The sequence below is a fragment of the Phyllobates terribilis genome, unplaced genomic scaffold, assembly GCF_046119375.1.
Source record: "Phyllobates terribilis strain yellow unplaced genomic scaffold, ASM4611937v1 Scaffold_2__4_contigs__length_985480577, whole genome shotgun sequence".
Classification (NCBI taxonomy): domain Eukaryota; kingdom Metazoa; phylum Chordata; class Amphibia; order Anura; family Dendrobatidae; genus Phyllobates; species Phyllobates terribilis.
In genome coordinates this window covers 953397395-953416362 of record NW_027362762.1, presented here as the reverse complement: position 1 = coordinate 953416362, position 18968 = coordinate 953397395, and positions in this window count along the sequence as shown.

Sequence of the window (18968 nt, the reverse complement as noted above, 5' to 3'; positions counted from 1 at the left end):
AAATATTAGACAAAGATAACACAAAATACAGTTTTTTAAATAAAGCTCTTTATTATTAAGGGAAAAAGAAATCCAAACCTACAGGGCCCTGTGTGAAAAAGTGATTCCCACCCCCTTAAAACATAAATTAACTGTGGTTTATCACATCTTTGGGAAGCTGAGCTCAATTTCCCTAGCCACACATAGGCCTGACTACTGCCACATCTGTTCTCAATCAAGATATGACTTAAATAGGACCTGCCTGACAAAGTGAAGTAGACCAAGAGATCTTCAAAAGCTAGACATCATGCTGCGATCCAAAGAAATATAGGAACAAATGAGAAGCAAAGTAATTGAGATCTATCAGTTTGGAAAAGGTTATAAAGCCACAGTGAGAGCCATTATCCACAAATGGAAAAAACACGCAACAGTGGTGAACCTTCCCAGGAGTGGCCGGCCGACCAAATTTACCCCAAGAGTGTAACGATGACTCATCCAAGAGGTCACAAAAGACCCCTCAACAACATCCAAACAACTGCAGGCCTCACTTGAATCAGTTAAGGTCAGTGTTCATGATTCCACCATAAGAAATAATACTGCCCCCTATGTATAAGAATATAACTACTATAATACTGCTTCTATGTACAAGAATATAACTACTATAATACTGCTCCTATGTGCAAGAATATAACTACTATAATACTGATCCTATGTACAAGAATATAACTACTATAATACTGCCCCTATGTACAAGAATATAACTACTATAATACTGCTCCTATGTACAAGAATATAACTACTTTAATACTGCCCCCTATGTACAAGAATATAACTACTATAATACTGCCCCTATGCACAAGAATATAACTACTATAATACTGCTCCTATGTACAGGAATGTAACTACTATAATACTGCCCCCTATGTGTAAGAATATAACAACTATAATACTGCTCCTATGTACAAGAATATAACTACTATAATACTGCTCCTATGTACAAAAATATAACTGCTATAATACTGCTCCTATGTACAAGAATATAACTACTATAATACTGCCCCCTATGTACAAGAATATAACTACTATAATACTGCTCCTATGTACAATATAACTGGTATAATACTGCCCCCTATGTACAAGAATATAACTACTATAATACTGCTCCTATGTACAAGAATATAACTCCTATAATGCTGCTCCTATGTACAAGAATATAACTACTATAATACTGCCCCCTATGTACAAGAATATAACTACTATAATACTAATCCTATGTACAAGAATATTACTACTATATTACTGCCTTTATGTACAAGAATATAACTACTATAATGCTGCTCCTATATACAAGAATATAACTACTATAATACTGCCCCCTATGTACAAGAATATAACTACTATAATACTGTTCCTATGTACAAGAATATAACCACTATATTACTGCCTTTATGTATAAGAATATAACTACTATAATACTGCTCCTATGTACAAGAATATAACTACTATAATACTGCTCCTACATACAAGAATATTCCTACTATAATACTGCTCCTATGTACAAGAATATCACTACTATAATACTGCTCCTATGTACAAGAATATAACTACTATAATACTGCTCCTATGTACAAGAACATCACTACTATAATACTGCTCCTATGTACAAGAATATAACTACTATAATACTACCCCCTAAGTACAAGAATATAACTACTATAATACTGCCCCCTATGTACAAGAATATAACTACTATAATACTGCTCCTATGTACAAGAATATAAATACTATAATACTGCACCCTGTGTACAAGAATATAACTACTATAATACTGCTCCTATGTACAAGAATATAACTACTATAATACTGCTCCTATGTACAAGAATATCACTACTATAATACTGCTCCTATGTACAAGAATATAACTGCTATAATACTGCTCCTATGTACAAGAATATCAATACTATAATACTGCACCCTATGTACAAGAATATAACTACTATAATACTGCTCCTATATACAAGAATATCACTACTATAATACTGCTCCTATGTACAAGAATATAACTGCTATAATACTGCTCCTATGTACAAGAATATCAATACTATAATACTGCACCCTACGTACAAGAATATAACTACTATAATACTGCTCCTATGTACAAGAATATAACTACTATATTAATGCCCTATGTACAAGAATATAACTACTATAATACTGCTCCTATATACAAGAATATTACTACTATAATACTGCTCCCTATGTAGAAGAATATAACTACTATAATACTGCCCCCTATGTACAAGAATGTAACTACTATAATACTGCTCCTATGTACAAGAATATCACTACTATAATACTGCTCCTATGTACAAGAATATCACTACTATAATACTGCTCCTATGTACAAGAATATAACTACTATAATACTGCTCCAATGTACAAGAATATAACAACTATAATACAGCTCCTATGTACAAGAATATAACTACTATAATACTGCTCCTATGTACAAGAATATAACTACTATAATACTGCTCCTATATATAAGAATATTACTACTATAATACTGCCCCCTATGTACAAGAATATAACTACTATAATACTGCTCCTATGTACAATATAACTGGTATAATACTGCCCCCTATGTACAAGAATATAACTACTATAATACTGCTCCTATGTACAAGAATATAACTCCTATAATGCTGCTCCTATGTACAAGAATATAACTACTATAATACTGCCCCCTATGTACAAGAATATAACTACTATAATACTGATCCTATGTACAAGAATATTACTACTATATTACTGCCTTTATGTACAAGAATATAACTACTATAATGCTGCTCCTATATACAAGAATATAACTACTATAATACTGCCCCCTATGTACAAGAATATAACTACTATAATACTGTTCCTATGTACAAGAATATAACCACTATATTACTGTCTTTATGTATAAGAATATAACTACTATAATACTGCTCCTATGTACAAGAATATAACTACTATAATACTGCTCCTATATACAAGAATATTACTACTATAATACTGCTCCTATGTACAAGAATGTCACTACTATAATACTGCTCCTATGTACAAGAATATAACTACTATAATACTGCTCCTATGTACAAGAACATCACTACTATAATACTGCTCCTATGTACAAGAATATAACTACTATAATACTACCCCCTAAGTACAAGAATATAACTACTATAATACTGCCCCCTATGTACAAGAATATAACTACTATAATACTGCTCCTATGTACAAGAATATAAATACTATAATACTGCACCGTGTGTACAAGAATATAACTACTATAATACTGCTCCTATGTACAAGAATATCACTACTATAATACTGCCCCCTATGTACAAGAATATAACTGCTATAATACTGCTCCTATGTACAAGAATATCAATACTATAATACTGCACCCTATGTACAAGAATATAACTACTATAATACTGCTCCTATGTACAAGAATATAACTACTATATTAATGCCTTTATGTACAAGAATATAACTACTATAATACTGCCCCTATGTACAAGAATATAACTACTATAATACTGCTCCTATATACAAGAATATTACTACTATAATACTGCTCCCTATGTAGAAGAATATAACTACTATAATACTGCCCCCTATGTACAAGAATGTAACTACTATAATACTGCTCCTATGTACAAGAATATCACTACTATAATACTGCTCCTATGTACAAGAATATAACTACTATAATACTGCTCCTATGTACAAGAATATAACTACTATAATACTACCCCCTATGTACAAGAATATCACTACTATAATACTGTTCCTATGTACAAGAATATAACTACTATAATACTGCTCCAATGTACGAGAATATAACAACTATAATACAGCTCCTATGTACAAGAATATAACTACGATAATACTGCTCCTATGTACAAGAATATAACTACTATAATACTGCTCCTATATATAAGAATATTACTACTATAATACTGCCCCCTATGTACAAGAATATAACTACTATAATACTGCTCCTATGTACAATATAACTGGTATAATACTGCCCCCTATGTACAAGAATATAACTACTATAATACTGCTCCTATGTACAAGAATATAACTCCTATAATGCTGCTCCTATGTACAAGAATATAACTACTATAATACTGCCCCCTATGTACAAGAATATAACTACTATAATACTGATCCTATGTACAAGAATATTACTACTATATTACTGCCTTTATGTACAAGAATATAACTACTATAATGCTGCTCCTATATACAAGAATATAACTACTATAATATTGCCCCCTATGTACAAGAATATAACTACTATAATACTGTTCCTATGTACAAGAATATAACCACTATATTACTGCCTTTATGTATAAGAATATAACTACTATAATACTGCTCCTATGTACAAGAATATAACTACTATAATACTGCTCCTATATACAAGAATATTACTACTATAATACTGCTCCTATGTACAAGAATATCACTACTATAATACTGCTCCTATGTACAAGAATATAACTACTATAATACTGCTCCTATGTACAAGAACATCACTACTATAATACTACTCCTATGTACAAGAATATAACTACTATAATACTACCCCCTAAGAACAAGAATATAACTACTATAATACTGCCCCCTATGTACAAGAATATAACTACTATAATACTGCTCCTATGTACAAGAATATAAATACTATAATACTGCACCCTGTGTACAAGAATATAACTACTATAATACTGCTCCTATGTACAAGAATATCACTACTATAATACTGCTCCTATGTACAAGAACATCACTACTATAATACTACTCCTATGTACAAGAATATAACTACTATAATACTACCCCCTAAGAACAAGAATATAACTACTATAATACTGCCCCCTATGTACAAGAATATAACTACTATAATACTGCTCCTATGTACAAGAATATCACTACTATAATACTGCTCCTATGTACAAGAATATAACTACTATAATACTGATCCTATGTACAAGAACATCACTACTATAATACTGCTCCTATGTACAAGAATATAACTACTATAATACTACCCCCTAAGTACAAGAATATAACTACTATAATACTGCCCCCTATGTACAAGAATATAACTACTATAATACTGCTCCTATGTACAAGAATATAAATACTATAATACTGCACCCTGTGTACAAGAATATAACTACTATAATACTGCTCCTATGTACAAGAATATCACTACTATAATACTGCTCCTATGTACAAGAATATAACTACTATAATACTGCTCCTATGTACAAGAATATCACTACTATAATACTGCTCCTATGTACAAGAATATAACTGCTATAACACTGCTCCTATGTACAAGAATATCAATACTATAATACTGCACCCTATGTACAAGAATATAACTACTATAATACTGCTCCTATGTACAAGAATATCACTACTATAATACTGCTCCTATGTACAAGAATATAACTGCTATAATACTGCTCCTATGTACAAGAATATCAATACTATAATACTGCACCCTATGTACAAGAATATAACTACTATAATACTGCTCCTATGTGCAGGAATATAACTACTATATTAATGCCTTTATGTACAAGAATATAACTACTATAATACTGCCCCTATGTACAAGAATATAACTACTATAATACTGCTCCTATATACAAGAATATTACTACTATAATACTGCTCCCTATGTAGAAGAATATAACTAGTATAATACTGCCCCCTATGTACAAGAATGTAACTACTATAATACTGCTCCTATGTACAAGAATATCACTACAATAATACTGCTCCTATGTACAAGAATATAACTACTATAATACTGCTGCTATGTACAAGAATATAACTACTATAATACTACCCCCTATGTACAAGAATATCACTACTATAATACTGCTCCTATGTACAAGAATATAACTACTATAATACTGCTCCAATGTACAAGAATATAACAACTATAATACAGCTCCTATGTACAAGAATATAACTACTATAATACTGCTCCTATGTACAGGAATATAACTACTATAATACTGCTCCTATATATAAGAATATTACTACTATAATACTGCCCCCTATGTAAAAGAATATAACTACTATAATACTGCTCCTATGTACAAGAATATAACTACTATAATACTGCTCCTATGTACAAGAATATAACTACTATAACACTGCCCCTATGTACAAGAATATAACTACTCTAATACTGCTCCTATGTACAAGAATATATCTACTATAATACTGCCCCTATGTACAAGAATATGACTACTATAATACTGCTCCTATGTACAAGAATATAACTACTATAATACTGCCCCCTATTTACAAGAATATAACTACTATAATACTGCTCCTATGTACAAGAATATAACTACTATAATACTGCTCCTATGTACAAGAATATAACTGCTATAATACTGCCCCCTATGTACAAGAATATAACTACTATAATACTGCTGCTATGTACAAGAATATATCTACTATAATACTGCCCCCTATGTACAACAATATAACTACTATAATACTGCTCCTATGTACAAAAATATAACTGCTATAATACTGCTCCTATGTACAAGAATATAACTACTATAATACTGCTCCTATGTACAAGAATATAACTACTATAATACTGCCCCCTATGTACAAGAATATAACTACTATAATACTGCCCCCTATGTACAAGAATATAACTACTATAATACTGCTCCTATATACAAGAATATAATTACTATCAAGCTGCTCCTATGTACAAGAATATAACTACTATAATACTGCCCCCTATGTACAAGAATATAACTACTATAATACTGCTCCTATATACAAGAATATAATTACTATAATACTGTTCCTATGTACAAGAATATAACCACTATATTACTGCCTTTATGTATAAGAATATAACTACTATAATACTGCTCCTATATACAAGAATATTACTACTATAATACTGCTCCTATGTACAAGAATATAACTACTATAATACTGCTCCTATGTACAAGAATATAACTACTATAATACTGCTCCTATGTACAAGAATATCACTACTATAATACTGCTCCTATGTACAAGAATATAACTACTATAATACTACCCCCTAAGTACAAGAATATAACTACTATAATACTGCCCCCTATGTACAAGAATATAACTACTATAATACTGCTCCTATGTACAAGAATATAAATACTATAATACTGCACCCTGTGTACAAGAATATAACTACTATAATACTGCTCCTATGTACAAGAATATCACTACTATAATACTGCTCCTATGTACAAGAATATATCTACTATAATACTGCTCCTACGTACAAGAATATCACTACTATAATACTGCTCCTATGTACAAGAATATAACTGCTATAATACTGCTCTTATGTTCAAGAATATCAATACTATAATACTGCACCCTATGTACAAGAATATAACTACTATAATACTGCTCTTATGTACATGAATATAACTACTATATTAATGCCTTTATGTACAAGAATATAACTACTATAATACTGCCCCTATGTACAAGAATATAACTGCTATAATACTGCTCCTATATACAAGAATATTACTACTATAATACTGCTCCCTATGTAGAAGAATATAACTACTATAATACTGCCCCCTATGTACAAGAATGTAACTACTATAATACTGCTCCTATGTACAAGAATATAGCTACTATAATACTGCCCCTATGTACAAGAATATAACTACTCTAATACTGCTCCTATGTACAAGAATATATCTACTATAATACTGCCCCTATGTACAAGAATATAACTACTATAATACTGCTCCTATGTACAAGAATATAACTAGTATGATACTGCCCCTATTTACAAGAATATAACTACTATAATACTGCTCCCTATGTACAAGAATATAACTACTATAATACTGCTCCAATGTAAAAGAATATAACTACTATAATACAGCTCCTATGTACAAGAATATAACTATTATAATACTGCTCCTATGTACAAGAATATAACTACTATAATACTGCCCCTATGTACAAGAATATAACTACTATAATACTGCTCCTATATACAAGAATATTACTACTATAATACTGCTCCCTATGTAGAAGAATATAACTGCTATAATGCTGCCCCCTATGTACAAGAATATAATTACTATAATACTGCTCCTATGTACAAGAATATAGCTACTATAATACTGCTCCTATGTACAAGAATATAACTACTATAATACTGCTCCTATGTACAAGAATATCACTACTATAATACTGCTCCTATGTACAAGAATATAACTGCTATAACACTGCTCCTATGTACAAGAATATCAATACTATAATACTGCACCCTATGTACAAGAATATAACTACTATAATACTGCTCCTATGTACAAGAATATCACTACTATAATACTGCTCCTATGTACAAGAATATAACTGCTATAATACTGCTCCTATGTACAAGAATATCACTACTATAATACTGCTCCTATGTACAAGAATATCACTACTATAATACTGCTCCTATGTACAAGAATATAACTGCTATAATACTGCTCCTATGTACAAGAATATCAATACTATAATACTGCACCCTATGTACAAGAATATAACTACTATAATACTGCTCCTATGTGCAGGAATATAACTACTATATTAATGCCTTTATGTACAAGAATATAACTACTATAATACTGCCCCTATGTACAAGAATATAACTACTATAATACTGCTCCTATATACAAGAATATTACTACTATAATACTGCTCCCTATGTAGAAGAATATAACTAGTATAATACTGCCCCCTATGTACAAGAATGTAACTACTATAATACTGCTCCTATGTACAAGAATATCACTACAATAATACTGCTCCTATGTACAAGAATATAACTACTATAATACTGCTCCTATGTACAAGAATATAACTACTATAATACTACCCCCTATGTACAAGAATATCACTACTATAATACTGCTCCTATGTACAAGAATATAACTACTATAATACAGCTCCTATGTACAAGAATATAACTACTATAATACTGCTCCTATGTACAGGAATATAACTACTATAATACTGCTCCTATATATAAGAATATTACTACTATAATACTGCCCCCTATGTACAAGAATATAACTACTATAATACTGCTCCTATGTACAAGAATATAACTACTATAATACTGCTCCTATGTACAAGAATATAGCTACTATAATACTGCCCCTATGTACAAGAATATAACTACTCTAATACTGCTCCTATGTACAAGAATATATCTACTATAATACTGCCCCTATGTACAAGAATATGACTACTATAATACTGCTCCTATGTACAAGAATATAACTACTATAATACTGCCCCCTATTTACAAGAATATAACTACTATAATACTGCTCCTATGTACAAGAAGATAACTACTATAACACTGGTCCTATGTACAAGAATATAACTACTATAATACTGCCCCTATGTACAAGAATATAACTACTATAATACTGCTCCTATGTACAAGAATATAACTACTATAATACTGCCCCAATGTACAAGAATGTAACTACTGTAATACTGCCCCTATGTACAAGAATATATCTACTATAATACTGCTCATATGTGCAAGAATATAACTACTATAATACTGCCCAACTATGTACAAGAATATAACTACTATAATACTGCTCCTATGTACAAGAATATAACTACTATAATACTGCTCCTATGTACAAGAATATAACTACTATAATGCTGCTCCTATATACAAGAATATAACTACTATAATACTGCTCCTATGTACAAGAATATAACTATTATAATACTGCCCCCTATGTACAATAATAGAACTACTATAATACTGCTCCTATGTACTGTAACATACCTGGCGGCGTCCTTGCATAGTGGTCCATCTCCCACTGTGCAAGAGCGCGCACTTGATCTCCTGTCCAGAATGTCTCTCTGGCTTCCCTCCATGCTGTCTGTTTGTGTCGGTTTCTGCTGCTTAAGGGCGGCGCCCGATCACTTCCTGCTTTTTGTACCTGCTGTGGGTCACACCCCTTGTGCGTCGTCAGCCTATTGCTGTCTGTCACCTGGTATATAACCCAGCTGCGGCAATCAATCCCTGCCTGAGCATAGTGTTTCATTCAGTGTGTGCTTGCACTCTGTAGGTGCCAGGTCCCCTTCTTTGTCTCCTGCCTTGCGGTATCAGTTCCCGTGTCTGAACTGAGTCCTGTCTATGTCTCCTGCCTTGCGGTATCAGTTCCCGTGTCTGAACTGAGTCCTGTCTATGTCTCCTGCCTTGCGGTATCAGTTCCCGTGTCTGAACTGAGTCCTGTCTGTGTTCTCTTGTCTGCCTATCCTGGAGGCTGTATTTCCAGTCCTGTCTGAACACGCTCCTAGCCTGTTCCTCCCGCCTTCTAGGGGCCGATTACCTAGACCCGTTCCTGTATCTTGTCTGTCCTGTCTGAACACGCTCCTAGCCTGTTCCTCCCGCCTTCTAGGGGCTGATTACCTAGACCTGTTCCTGTATCTTGTCTGTCCTGTCTGAACACGCTCCTTGCCTGTTCGTCCCGCCTCTCTGGGGGCCGTATTCCCAGACCCGCTCCTGTATCCCGCTGCAGTGTCGTTCTCCTCTGTACACTCAGTTCCAGTCTGTACTCTTTCCTATCCTTTACCTGTTTTGCCTCTATGTCCGTTCCCTTCCTTTTTCTGCAGAGTCTGAACTCGTACCTAACTACTGCTTGTTGTCTCTGTACTCCCGTTTGTGAGTTTTTGGTCCACTCGCTACTTCACTGCAAGTATCCTGTGGGTATCTGGCTCTGCCTTTCTCTTCCTGTCTGTTCCGTGTGAACAGAGCCCTGTCCCCTCTGCTCTGCCTTGCTTACCGCTCCGGCGGTTCTTGCCTGCTCCTACTCCTTTGTTCACCGCTCCGGCGGTTCTAGCCTGCTCTGACTCCTTTGCTCACCGCTCCGGCGGTTCTAGCCTGCTCTGACTCCTTTGCTCACCGCTCCGGCGGTTCTAGCCTGCTCTGACTCCTTTGCTCACCGCTCCGGCGGTTCTAGCCTGCTCTGACTCCTTTGCTCACCGCTCCGGCGGTTCTAGCCTGCTCTGACTCCTTTTCTCGCTGCTCCAGCAGCCTTGCTCCGCTCTGACCTTTTTGCTCGCTGCTCCGGCAGTCTCGCTCCGCTCTTATCCTTTTGCTCACTGCTCCGGCAGTCTTGCTCCACTCTTGCTCACCGCTCCAGACGGCCTCGTCCTGCTTTACTCTTGCTCACTGCTTCGGCAGTCTCGCTCAGCTCTGACCCTTTGTTCACCGCTCCTGGCGGCCTTGTCCTGCTCTACTCTTGCTCACCGCTCCAGGCGGCCTTGTCCTGCCCTGTTCTCGCTCACCTCTCTGGGAGGTCTCACTCTGCTGTGTTTGTCCGCCACATCTGTGGTTCTGTTCCTGAGTCCCAGTGTGTACTGGGTCCTATCCCGCCTGTGTTCCTACCTGCTAGTGCCTCCCTGTCTGCACTCTAGCTGTGCTTGCCTGTACCCCCCTGCCTGCATACCCGCCTGCCTGCATACCAGTCGTGCCTGCCTATACCCACCAGTCTGTGTGCCAGCCTACCAGTCTGTTCCTGTATTCCCCTGTGTGGGTCAACAGCCGTGTCCGGGGTCTGTCCTGGAGTAGCACCTGGTCCCTCTGCTCGGTTCCTCCTTGGTGCACTGGCGTCGTATGCCGTCGTGCGACCCTGGTCGGATTGGGTGAATACCTAGTTACGCCCCTCCAGGCATTCACTCTCCGGCACGGTCCAGTGGAATCACTACAATCACACGCACATGCTGCTCAGCCCGGGCGTGTGCATTACAGCATGCTCAGGCCATGGTTCCCGTTGAGCCCCACGGCCTTCGCTCTCTGAGAAGTTTTCCAGCGAATACATGCATTAAAATAAATAAATAATTTTTTTTTTTTTCCTTAGCTGAGTTCCAGGCGAATTACGCACCGTCCAGATGGATTTATCAGCTCTCGTTCCTGCGGATCCGCCACGTTACTATGGGGATCCAAGACAGTGTCGTGCATTTGTGGAGCAATGCATGCTACACTTTAAGGCCTACCCTCTCTATTTTCCTTCCGATTGGGCTAAAGTGGCCTTTATGATTGACTACCTAGCGGGTGATGCCTTGAAATGGGTCACCCCCCTATGGGAAGCATGGGATCCTGTCGTCCTTGACCTACAGGCCTTCCTGGTGGCCTTTCGTATGGTCTTCGAGGACCCTAACCCTGAAGCCCCTGCTGAAGCTTCACTTCCCAATATCCCGGAGCAGCCCCGACAGGTAATGTGTGTGGGTAGCGCAATAGTCCTCCAGCCCAATGAGACTACTGCCCACCCAGAATCCTCACAGGGTGACTACGCTTTCCGGAATACTTCTCCCAACCTCAAGAGGCAGTCCAGACGTGCTAGACGTAGAGGCAAGCCGTCACGCCAGGGTCTGTCCTCCCTGAGACCTCCTGACCCCAACCTTGAAGTCCCTACTGAAGCTTCATCTCCCTGTATCCCGGAGAAGCCCCAACGGGTAATGTGCGTGGGTAGTGCACTAGTTCTCCTGCCCGAAGAGACTTCTGCCCATCCAGACTCCACACAGGAGAACTTCCTGCACCCGGCATCAGATGCTTCACCCACTTTAACCGGTGTGCATGTCCAAGGATGCTCCAAAGCTGTGGTTACCTCAGAGTCTGTGCACCTCTACTACCTGGTGGAGGACCCCCTGTTGCCTCCTGAATCCTCCGGGATACCACTCGATGACAAATGGAGAGAGACTTCTCTACACCCGGTACTCGATACTTTGTCCGCTTCGTCCTGTGAGCCTGACAATGGGTACCCCAAAGTGGTAGTTAACCCCGAGTCTCTACACCCCTCCGACCAGGCGGAGGACCTCCAGTTGTCTCCTGAACCCTTCGGGGTGCTACCTGGTAGCGAAAGGACAGAGACTCTCCTATACTCTGTACCTGATACCTCGCTCGCTTCGTCCAGTGAGTCCAACCTAGTGTACTCCGAAGCAGAGGTTACTCCCGAGTCTCTACACCCCTCCGACCAGGCGGAGGACCTCCAGTTGTCTCCAGAACCCTTCGGGGTGCTACCTGGTAGCGAAAGGACAGAGACTCTCCTATACTCTGTACCTGATACCTCGCTCGCTTCGTCCACTGAGTCCAACCTAGTGTACTCCGAAGCAGTGGTTAACCATGAGTCTCTACACCCCTCTGACCAGGCGGAGGACCTCCAGTTGTCTCCAGAACCCTTCGGGGTGCCACCTGGTGGTGAATGGACAGAGACTTTCCTATATCCTGGATCTGATACCTCGCTTGCTTCGTCCAGTGAGTCCGACCTAGTGTACTCTGAAGCAGAGGTTACCCGTGAGTCTCTACACCCCTCTGACCAGGCGGAGGACCGCCAGTTGTCTCCAGAACCCTTCGGGGTGCCACCTGATGGTGAATGGACAGAGACTTTCCTATACTCGGTACCCGATACCTCGCCTGCTTCGTCCAGTGAGTCCGACCTAGTGTTCTCTGAAGCAGATGTTTTCTCTGAGCCTCTGCACTCTTCTGACCCGGCGGAGGACCTCCAGTTGTTTCCTGAATCCTCCGGGGTACCACCAGATAACAAAGAGACAGTGACTTTTCCTCATTATGTACCTGATAACCCGTCTATTTCTTCCTGTGAGCTTGACAAGATGTACCTCGAAGCAGAGATTACCCCCAAGTCTCTGTCCCCCTCCAACCCGGTGGAGGACTTCCAGTTGTCTCCTGTACCCTCTGGGGTGCCACCTGAAAATATGTGGAGAGAGACTTGTGTGCTGTTCCTGGTACTCCACCCGTTTCGTCTGTTGCTAAGGGTGGCTGGATGGGAGGTAGCATCCTAGCTACCCAGAGGAGACCAGTTTATCCGGTGGACAGTGGAAGTGATCTCTTCGAAGTGAAGAATTGGCCCTCGAATTCCCTGCGGAAGATTCTGGCAGGCCTGAAGAAGAGGGGGCGTAAGGGGGGAGGTACTGTAACATACCTGGCGGCGTCGTTGCATAGTGGTCCATCTCCCACTGTGCAAGAGCGCGCACTTGATCTCCTGTCCAGAATGTCTCTCTGGCTTCCCTCCATGCTGTCTGTTTGTGTCTGTTTCTGCTGCTTAAGGGCGGCGCCCGATCACTTCCTGCTTTTTGTACCTGCTGTGGGTCACACCCCTTGTGCGTCCTCAGCCTACTGCTGTCTGTCACCTGGTATATAACCCAGCTGCGGCAATCAATCCCTGCCTGAGCATAGTGTTTCATTCAGTGTGTGCTTGCACTCTGTAGGTGCCAGGTCCCGTTCTTTGTCTCCTGCCTTGCGGTATCAGTTCCCGTGTCTGAACTGAGTCTTGTCTATGTCTCCTGCCTTGCGGTATCAGTTCCCGTGTCTGAACTGAGTCCTGTCTATGTCTCCTGCCTTGCGGTATCAGTTCCCGTGTCTGAACTGAGTCCTGTCTGTGTTCTCTTGTCTGCCTATCCTGGAGGCTGTATTTCCAGGCCTGTCTGAACACGCTCCTAGCCTGTTCCTCCCGCCTTCTAGGGGCCGATTACCTAGACCCGTTCCTGTATCTTGTCTGTCCTGTCTGAACACGCTCCTAGCCTGTTCCTCCCGCCTTCTAGGGGCCGATTACCTAGACCTGTTCCTGTATCTTGTCTGTCCTGTCTGAACACGCTCCTTGCCTGTTCGTCCCGCCTCTCTGGGGGCCGTATTCCCAGACCCGCTCCTGTATCCCGCTGCAGTGTCGGTCTCCTCTGTACACTCAGTTCCAGTCTGTACTCTTTCCTATCCTTTACCTGTTTTGCCTCTATGTCCGTTCCCTTCCTTTTTCTGCAGAGTCTGAACTCGTACCTAACTCCTGCTTGTTGTCTCTGTACTCCCGTTTGTGAGTTTTTGGTCCACTCGCTACTTCACTGCAAGTATCCTGTGGGTATCTGGCTCTGCCTTTCTCTTCCTGTCTGTTCCGTGTGAACAGAGCCCTGTCCCCTCTGCTCTGCCTTGCTTACCGCTCCGGCGGTTCTTGCCTGCTCCTACTCCTTTGTTCACCGCTCCGGCGGTTCTAGCCTGCTCTGACTCCTTTGCTCACCGCTCCGGCGGTTCTAGCCTGCTCTGACTCCTTTGCTCACCGCTCCGGCGGTTCTAGCCTGCTCTGACTCCTTTGCTCACCGCTCCGGCGGTTCTAGCCTGCTCTGACTCCTTTGCTCACCGCTCCGGCGGTTCTAGCCTGCTCTGACTCCTTTTCTCGCTGCTCCGGCAGCCTTGCTCCGCTCTGACCCTTTTGCTCGCTGCTCCGGCAGTCTCGCTCCGCTCTTATCCTTTTGCTCACTGCTCCGGCAGTCTTGCTCCACTCTTGCTCACCGCTCCAGATGGCCTCGTCCTGCTTTACTCTTGCTCACTGCTCCGGCAGTCTCGCTCAGCTCTGACCCTTTGTTCACCGCTCCTGGCGGCCTTGTCCTGCTCTACTCTTGCTCACCGCTCCAGGCGGCCTTGTCCTGCCCTGTTCTCGCTCACCTCTCTGGGAGGTCTCACTCTGCTGTGTTTGTCCGCCACATCTGTGGTTCTGTTCCTGAGTCCCAGTGTGTACTGGGTCCTATCCCGCCTGTGTTCCTACCTGCTAGTGCCTCCCTGTCTGCACTCTAGCTGTGCTTGCCTGTACCCCCCTGCCTGCATACCCGCCTGCCTGCATACCAGTCTGTGTGCCAGCCTACCAGTCTGTTCCTGTATTCCCCTGTGTGGGTCAACAGCCGTGTCCGGGGTATGTCCTGGAGTAGCACCTGGTCCCTCTGCTCGGTTCCTCCTTGGTGCACTGGCGTCGTATGCCGTCGTGCGACCCTGGTCGGATCGGGTGAATACCTAGTTACGCCCCTCCAGGCATTCACTCTCCGGCACGGTCCAGTGGAATCACTACAATCACACACACACGCCGCTCAGCCCGGGCGTGTGCATTACATGTACAAGAATATAACTACTATAATACTGCCCCTATGTACAAGAATATAACTACTATAATACTGCTCCTATGTACAAGAATATAACTACTATAATACTGCCCCTATGTACAAGAATATAACTACTATAATACTGCTCCTATGTACAATAATATAACTACTATAATACTGCTCCTATGTACAATAATATAACTACTATAATACTGCCCCTATGTACAAGAATATAACTACTATAATACTACTCCTATGTACAAGAATATAACTACTATAATACTGCCCCTATGTACAAGAATATAACTACTATAATACTGCTCCTATGTACAAGAATATATCTACTATAATACTGCCCCTATGTACAAGAATATAACTATTATAATACTGCTCCTATGTACAAGAATATAACTACTATAATACTGCCCACTATTTACAAGAAAATAACTACTATAATACTGCTCCCTATGTACAAGAATATAACTACTATAATACTGCCCCTATGTACAAGAATATAACTACTATAATACTGCTCCTATGTACAAGAATATATCTGCTATAATACTGCCCCTATGTACAAGAATATAACTACTATAATACTGCTCCTATATACAAGAATAGAACTACTATAATACTGCTCCTATGTACAAGAATATAACTACTATAACACTGCTCCTATGTACAAGAATATAACTACTATAATACTGCCCCTATGTACAAGAATATAACTACTATAATTCTGCTCCTATGTACAAGAATATATCTACTATAGTACTGCCCCTATGTACAAGAATATAACTACTATAATACTGCTCCTATGTACAAGAATATAACTTCTATAATACTGCCCCCTATTTACAAGAATATAACTACTATAATACTGCTCCCTATGTACAAGAATATAACTACTATAATACTGCCCCTATGTACAAGAATATAACTACTATAATATTGCTCCTATGTACAAGAATATAACTACTATAATACTGCTCCTATGTACAAGAATATAACTACTATAATACTGCTCCTATGTACAAGAATATAACTATTATAATACTGCCCCCTATGTACAATAATATAACTACTATAATACTGCCCATATGTACAAGAATATAACTACTATAATACTGCTCCTATGTACAAGAATATATCTACTATAATACTGCCCCTATGTACAAGAATATAACTACTATAATACTGCTCCTATGTACAAGAATATAACTACTATAATGCTGCCCCATATTTACAAGAATGTAGCTACTATAATACTGCTCCCTATGTACAAGAATATAACTACTATAATACTGCCCCCTATGTAAAATAATATAACTACTATAATACTGCTCCTATGTACAAGAATATAACAACTATAATACTCCTCCTATGTACAAGAATATAACTACTATAATACTGATCCTATGTACAAGAATATAACTACTATAATACTGCCCCTATGTACAAGAATATAACTACTATAATACTGCTCCTATGTACAAGAATATAACTACTTTAATACTGCCCCCTATGTGCAAGAATATAACTACTATAATACTGCTCCTATGTACAAGAATATAACTACTATAATACTGCCCCTATGTACAAGAATATAACTACTATAATACTGCTCCTATGTATAAGAATAGAACTACTATAATACTGCTCCTATGTACAAGAATATAACTACTATAACACTGCTCCTATGTACAAGAATATAACTACTATAATACTGCCCCTATGTACAAGAATATAACTACTATAATTCTGCTCCTATGTACAAGAATATATCTACTATAGTACTGGCCCTATGTACAAGAATATAACTACTATAATACTGCTGCTATGTACAAGAATATAACTTCTATAATACTGCCCCCTATTTACAAGAATATAACTACTATAATACTGCTCATTATGTACAAGAATATAACTACTATAATACTGCCCCTATGTACAAGAATATAACTACTATAATATTGCTCCCATGTACAAGAATATAACTACTATAATACTGCTCCTATGTACAAGAATATAACTACTATAATACTGCTCCTATGTACAAGAATATAACTATTATAATACTGCCCCCTATGTACAATAATATAACTACTATAATACTGCCCATATGTACAAGAATATAACTACTATAATACTGCTCCTATGTACAAGAATATATCTACTATAATACTGCCCCTATGTACAAGAATATAACTACTATAATACTGCTCCTATGTACAAGAATATAACTACTATAATGCTGCCCCCTATTTACAAGAATATAGCTACTATAATACTGCTCCCTATGTACAAGAATATAACTACTATAATACTGCCCCCTATGTAAAATAATATAACTACTATAATACTGCTCCTATGTACAAGAATATAACTATAATACTGCCCCTATGTACAAGAATATAACTACTATAATACTGCTCCTATGTACAAGAATATAACTACTATAATACTGCTCCTATGTACAAGAATATAACTACTTTAATACTGCCCCCTATGTGCAAGAATATAACTACTATAATTCTGCTCCTATGTACAAGAATATATCTACTATAGTACTGCCCCTATGTACAAGAATATAACTACTATAATACTGCTCCTATGTACAAGAATATAACTTCTATAATACTGCCCCCTATTTACAAGAATATAACTACTATAATACTGCTCCCTATCTACAAGAATATAACTACTATAATACTGCCCCTATGTACAAGAATATATCTACTATAATACTGCCCCTATGTACAAGAATATAACTACTATAATGCTGCCCCCTATTTACAAGAATATAGCTACTATAATACTGCTCCCTATGTACAAGAATGTAACTACTATAATACTGCCCCCTATGTAAAATAATATAACTACTATAATACTGCTCCTATGTACAAGAATATAACAACTATAATACTGCCCCTATGTACAAGAATATAACTACTATAATACTGCTCCTATGTACA